The sequence below is a fragment of the Suricata suricatta genome, chromosome 14 (assembly GCF_006229205.1).
Source record: "Suricata suricatta isolate VVHF042 chromosome 14, meerkat_22Aug2017_6uvM2_HiC, whole genome shotgun sequence".
NCBI lineage: Eukaryota > Metazoa > Chordata > Mammalia > Carnivora > Herpestidae > Suricata > Suricata suricatta.
In genome coordinates this window covers 29,228,685-29,236,135 of record NC_043713.1, presented here as the reverse complement: position 1 = coordinate 29,236,135, position 7,451 = coordinate 29,228,685, and positions in this window count along the sequence as shown.

Genomic DNA, 7,451 nt, shown 5'->3' with positions numbered 1-7,451 from the left:
AGTTTTCTCATTAAAGGAATTTGATTTTCTAGAGAGGCCCACAGTACTCAGAGAAACACATTTACCAGCTTATTAAAAATATGATAAAGGACATAAATAAACAGGCAAATAAAGAGATATGTAGCATAAGGTAGAGGGTAAGGACAAGGGGCTTCCATGCCCTCTCTGAGCATTCCATTGTCCTGATCTCCACATGTTTACCCACCCAGAAGCTTTCCAAGCCTAGTCCTTCTGGGTTTTTATGGTGGCTTCATTGCATAGTCATGATTGACTAAGCGTTTGCCCAATGGCTGACTGTTCCCTCCCCACAGTTTCAATTCTCTAATCACATGATTGGTCTTCTTGGCAACCAGCTCCTGCCCATTATATCACAAGTCTAATCATAACTATTAAAGTGTTATATTTTTAGAAGACTGAGCACAGTGACATAGTTAGAAATTGCTAAAATTAGTCTAGTTTGTACATTTTCCTGTCCCCCTCCCACTTTTTTGTAATTGATATATAATCTATTAATTAACTTTTGGTATCAAATGCATTTAGCCCTCTTGAAGTGTAGTTCTGGCTCACAGAATTGTTGATTTCTACTGAAGCTCTAGAAAATTATGAAATGTCATCAAAACATGTAAGGTTAAACTGTTGTTAATGTCTAGAATGCAGCATGGGCCAAGAAACAAATATAGAAAGGAAGAAAGAGAAAAAAATAAACCACAACACAGAGGAAACAGCAAAGGGTTGGAAGAATTGGAGAAAAGATAGCAAAAGTACAGGAGAAAGAAAGTTAGGCAGAGAGATAAGTGAGGAACGAATGAAGGAAGAGAAGGAGAAGGGAGGAAAAGAATAAAGACTTTCCTTTTGAGTAGAGAAATTTTATCTAATTTCATAGTCCACCAGCAAATGGCTGGTTAGTAGCCACAGAAATATGCTTCTTTTTGACTCCTGCTATTATCATGCTCTATTTCCTCTATCTTCTCCTTTTGTCTGCTTTTTTTTTTTAATCCCGGGCTTATTGTTAAACTTTTTATATTATCATATAGCAAAATTAACTGTTTTCTTTTTGTTTACATTTCTATGCATTTCAACATGCATGTAGATTTATATAATCACTACCATAATTAAGATACAGTTCTATCCCATGAACTTCCTTGTTGTATATTTTTATTGTTATATCCGCCCACAAAGTTGCCAAATTTTGGCAATCATTGATATGTTCTCCATCACTATAGTTTTATCTTTTTGAGAATTTCACATAAATGGATCAAATAATATGTAGGATGGCCTTCTTTCATTCAGTATAGCATCTTTTGAGAATCATTCAAGCTTTTGGATGTATTAATGGTTTGATACTTTTTATTGCAAAGTGGTATTAAATTTTATGGATGAATCATAGTCTGTCAGTAACCCAATAAAGACATTGGGTTGTCTACAGTTTTTGTTTATGATGAAGAACTCTACTAGATACAGTCATGTTCAGAATTTTGTGTAAATCTTTTTATTTCTTTAGAGTAAATACCCAGGAGTTGGATAGATGGTCTTGTAGTAAGATTGTTTCATTTGTTAAGAAACAACCAAACTATTATCCAAAGTTAAGTGTTCATTTTTGCATTTCTATCAGGAATACATGCATTCTCTCGTTGTTCTACATCCTCACCAACAGTTGGTATTATTAGCATTTTTCATTTTAGTCTTTCTATTAGGTGTGTAAGGTGTGCAGAAATATTGCATTTTGGTTTCAATTTGCATTTTTCTAGTCACTAATTATATTGAGCATTTTTTCCATGTGATTCTATCATTTTTGATGGAGTGTCTGTTGTTAAAAGATAAACTAAGACACATTCAAATTTTTAAGGGTTTATTTGAGCATACATCATTTAAAATTGGACAAAAGCAAACAAAAAGTGGTTAAGAATCCTCTACCAACAGGAGCTAAGGGCAAATTTTGTATAGAGAAGACTTAGAAGCAAAGCAATTATTTAATTGGCTGTAGTTTAAGTGATTGCTTAATGTGGGGAAGCCAAATTGGCTGTTTGTGATTGGATGTTCTTAAGCTTCACTTTCTTGGATTCTAGTGCATTGACTCTGGTGTAGGTTTCCATTTGTTACACAGGCCACAAAGACAGGAAAGATTCCCCAGTCTATTGGCTTCCTTTGGTTAATTACTGTAACACTGTTCAAATAATTATTTTTTTTAAAATTTTAATGTTTATTTATTTTTGAGAGAGAGCAAGAGCACCAGAGGCAGAGAGAAAGGGAAACATAGACTCTGAAGCATGCTCCAAGTTCTGAGCTGTCAGCCCAGAGCCTGAGGTGGGGCTTGGACCCACGAACCCTGAGATCATGACCTGAGCTGAAGTTGGACGCTTAATCAACTGAGCCACCTGGTGCCCCACTTAATTATTTTTTTAAATTGGATTATTAGTTTTTTATTGCTGAATTTTGAGATGTCTTTGTGTATTTTGGTGAAATATATGTTATTTATAATATATACAATATAAATAATTATAATTTATATTATGTATACATATATACAATCTCCTGTGTGATTTATGTCTATAAATCTGAAACTTGTCTATGCATTATTCTTCATGTTTATTTATTTATTTTGAGCAATAGAGTGTGGGAAGGGCAGAGAGAGTGAGAGAAGAGAATTCCAAATAGGCTCCATACTGTCAGCACAAAGCCTGACACAGGGCTCAAATTCATGAACCATAAGATCATGACCTGAGCCAAAATTAAGAGTCCAATGCTCAATCAACTGAGCCACCCAGGCACCCCTACTTCTTTCTTAAAATGTTTATTTATTTCTGAGAGAGAAGAAAGAGAGAGTGAATGGGGGAAGGGCGGGGGGGGGGCGGAATTGAAGATCTGAAGTGGGCTCCTCACTGACAGCAGAGAGCCTGGGGTTTGAACTCATGAACTATGTGATTGTGACCTGAGCCACTCAGGTGTGGTTCAACCAAGTGAACCACCCAGGTGCCCCTATGCATTCTCTGACAGTGCCTTTGGCAAAGTAAAAATTTTTAATTTTGAAAAGTATAAAATATCATTTGTTTCTTTAATGAATTACAGTATTGCTGTCATTTCTAAGAACTCTTGATCTAACCTTAGTCAGGAGCATTTTTTAAGCTTTTTTAAAAAAATATAGTTGAAATGCAGTGTTACATTAGTTTCAGGTGTGCCACATAGTGATTAGACAAGTTTTTACATTATGCTCTGCTCACCACAAGTGTAGCATCTGTCACCATACAAGCTATTACAACACCATTGACTATATTACTTATGCAGTGCCTTTTACTCCTGTGACCTATTCTTTCCCTAACTGGAAGCCTGTATCTCTTATGCTCTTTCACCCATTTTGCACATTCCCATACCTTAAGGTTTTTTTTTTCTTAATAGTTTGCTTTCATTTCAATTTATAATCCACTTATAGTTAAAATGTTTTAATAAGGTATGAAGTCTGGGTTAAGCTTCACTTTTGTTTATATTTGGATTACCAATTGTTCTAATATTGTTTGTTGAAAAGATTTTCCTTTATTCCTTGAATTACTTTTATGCGTTTTTTGTCAAGATAAATGGCCACATTTACATGGGCTTATCTTGAAGTCTTTATTATATTCCATTGATCTAGGTATTTATCCATTTGCCAAAACCACACTGTCTTTATTACTGTAGCTTTAGAGTGAGCTTTATATTTTGGTATTATGGTTCTTTCAACATTATTCTTATTTCCAAATTGCTTTAGCTATTCTAATTTCCTTGCCCTCTCATATACATTTCATTTATTTTTTTTAAGCTTATTTATTTATTTTTAGAAGAGGAGAGCAGATGGAGAGGGAGAAAATCTCAAGCAGGCTCCATACTGTCAGTGCAAAGCACGATGCTGGGCTCAAACTCATAAACAATGAAATCGTGACCTGAGCAGGAATCAAGAGTAGAGTCAATGCTTAGCCAACTGAGCCCCCTTCTCATATAAATTTTAGAATTGGCTTGTGTGCCTCTATAAAACTCCAGCTGGGATTTGGTTTGGTATTGTGTAAGATCCACAGATTACTTTGAGAAGAACTAACATGGTTACTATGTTGAATTTTCGAAACCATGGTCTTGGTAACACTCTCCATTTATTTAAGTCATGTTGATTTCTTTTATCAACATTCTATAGTGTTCAGAATACAGCTGCTGTACATGTTTTGTTAAATTAATGCCTAAGTATTTCACTTTTTGAAGCTATTTAAGTGATATTGTGTTTTTAAATCTTGTTTTCCAATTTTTCATCATTTGTACATAAAAACATACAATTACTTTTTTTATATTGACCTTGTATCCTAGAATGTTATAAAACTCACTTACTAGTTCTTGGAGTGTTTTATTATTATTATTATTCCCTGGGGTTTTCTGCATATAATCTTATGCCATCTATATTATCTTTGCAACCCATATATAAATCTAAAATTATTCTAAAATAAAAAGGTTAGTTTAAAAAAAACTAATAGGAGGCACATATACCAATGTCAAAGTTTCTGGGTTTTCTTGTAGTAAGGTAGAACAAAAGTCCATTTTAGAATACCCGTCCCAAATGTAAACTGCCATCAGTCATTTGGTTTAACCCTGATTCAGCAAAAGAAAAGTTTACAGATGACTGTATGATATATGTAAAAAGATCTGTATCAACAAATGTTTCCCTGAAATGGAAGAGCTTAAACAGTCCTATTGCACACAGAAATTAGATTTTAGGACAGGACAAAAGTGTGTAAAATATTGGAAATGGCTTGGGAAGAGTTTGTGGTACAGTTTAAAAACCAAATTAAAAGATTTGTAATTTTTTGAGTTGTTCATTCAATAAACATTTATTGAGCACATCTCTACCTATGGGCCATGGTAAGTACTGAAGCTAAAAGGATGAATTAGGGGAGCCTGGGTGCCTCAGTTAGTTAAGCATCCAACTTTGGCTCAGGTCATGATCTCACAGTCTGTGGGCTTGAGCCCTGTGTCAGGCTCTGTGCTGACAGCTCAGATTCTGTGTCTCCCTCTCTCTTTGCCCCTGTCCTGCTTGCTCTCTGCTCTGTCTCTCAAAATAATGACATTAAAAAATTTTTAAATGATGAATTAAACTATCTGAGTTTATACTGAAGAGATATATATTCCAGGGAGGAAGATTAAGGTTATAATTATCATCAAAGGATCACAATAACATGCAATAAGTGTTGTAAACGGACATGCACATTTACTCATTCTAACCCAGTGATTATTTGAAAATATTTTAGGATCGCCTGGGTGGTTCAGTTGGTTAAGTGTCTGACTTTTGATTTTGGTTCAAGTCATGATCTTATGGCTCATGAGATCAAGCCCTGTATCCAGCTCTATACTGACAGTGCAGAACCTACTTGGGATTCTCTCCTTCTCTCTCTGCCCCTCCCCTGTTCATGATCTCTCTTTCTGTCTCTCAAAAATAAATAAGTAAACATTTTTTAAAAAGAAGATACTTTATGCTTTCAAGGGGTAAGAAGTGCCTGTCTAAAGTAACTTTAAATGACTGTAACTCCTTCATAAGAGTAAATGAAATTATTTCATTCTATTTCCCAAACCCAGTCATTCATAAATCATGCCTTTCCTGCCCAGAGATTATCAACCTATACCAGCTAGTCTTTAGGTTATTATTAGCTGCACTTGGGGTGGGCTCAAGTTTGCATTAAGTCATCACCAAAATTTCATGCTGTATGAATTTAGAATCCAAGCTCATTTCTAGAACTGTACACCTTTGTTAGACTCCTCTGGTCTCCATTTATGGAGTTAAGAAAGAGAACCAGCATATATCTATTGAGCATATATAGAGACAAAACAATGTTTTGGGAAGTATGGGGTAATAGATGAAAAGTGTAACGATGGTCCTTGCCTTTGAGGAACTGATATTCTATTGGATAAACATATTTTATTACCACATTCTACCACAAATGCTACCAAACGGAATCTAGTTCTGTAAGCTTCTCCTCTCGGTTTTGTATATTTATCATTTAACATTTACTATCATTTTCTACTATTTCTAAAGTTCCCCTTTTGCTATTGTCTTCGAAAATGAATGGCAGAGTGAAAAGGTATTGAGGGTAATTCTAATTGTGAAACCTGTTTTTGTAGTAACATCCCTTGCCAGGTAATCAGAGTAAGACAATAATTGCTTAAGAGTGGTCTTTGGTATAAAAATGAAGAAAGAAAAAACTTGTGTTGAGCATTTTTCTATTTACTTTCTACAGTCCTCTGTTTTCTTCTTCATCTTACAAGCATTGGAAACTCTCAGGATTTATTGCATGGCACCCACCCTGGGTAAAGAATTTACCTACAACCCAAACTTGGCTTCCTCTTCACTTTTCTCATCTTTATTTTAACCTTTCTGGACTTTTCCCCACCCTTGCTAGGACTTATCTGATTAATTAGACTCAATTCGGTATTGAGTCATAATGGCTTTCTGTAATTATTCCCTTTATGTTTTATTTATAATTTAGTAGCTACCGTACTTGCAAGTTCACCTACAGAAGTAAGCAACATGAGTCTTGGAAAGAAAAGATGAAAAAAAAATTTGAATGCTATGGTGGGGACACTATATACAAAATCACATTGGTGACTCTGCTATAAGGATTGTCCCTGTCTTTATAATTCTCTGCAGTTCACTTTCAGCTGACTTTTCTCTGTGATCAGAGGATAGGATATACATTTTCTCTCTGTCATGACATTTTGAAGTCACTGAGCAGCTTGAAAAAACTCAGATGAATCTTGAACACAAGGGTTTATTCAAGAAGGCAGGGATGAAAGTAATTTTCCTTTGTTGCTTTTGCAATATCTTCAATAACTCTGGAGTCAAAACTAAAACCTGAGAATAGATAACTGATAATAAATAATGTTTCCTTATCTGCCTGGGCAGCAGCTTACATGTATAATGTGGTTCTTTGTATTTGTGCATGTAGCACAAGCTACATTTTCTCTTCTCGGGTCTCTGTAGATTTAGTTACAGTCATCCAATGTTCCTTATGGTCCCTTGTGATGTTGTGATGTTTGCTTTAGTCTACTTTGTGTCACTATTTATTGAGGTTTCACTCTGAAGCACAGTATTAGAAACATGAAAATATGTTCTCTTACTTTTCTCCATCACCAAACTTGGCATAGAGGGCACTTCCATGCCATACTTGACCTCTTCTGTAACATGTACAATATATTGTTTCTTGTCTATTTTTGTTATTTTATTTTATTTTTTGCTTTATTAGGCAATGTGTTTTCTTATAACTCATACAACACAGATCAATATGTTAAAAATTTTACACAGCTACTGCCTCTTTAGCAGGTGGTGCTGGGAGAACTGGACAGCAACATGCAGAAGAATGAAACTAGACCACATTCTTACACCATACACAAAAATAAACTCAAAATGGCTGAAGGACCTGAATGTGAGACAGGAAACCATCAAAACC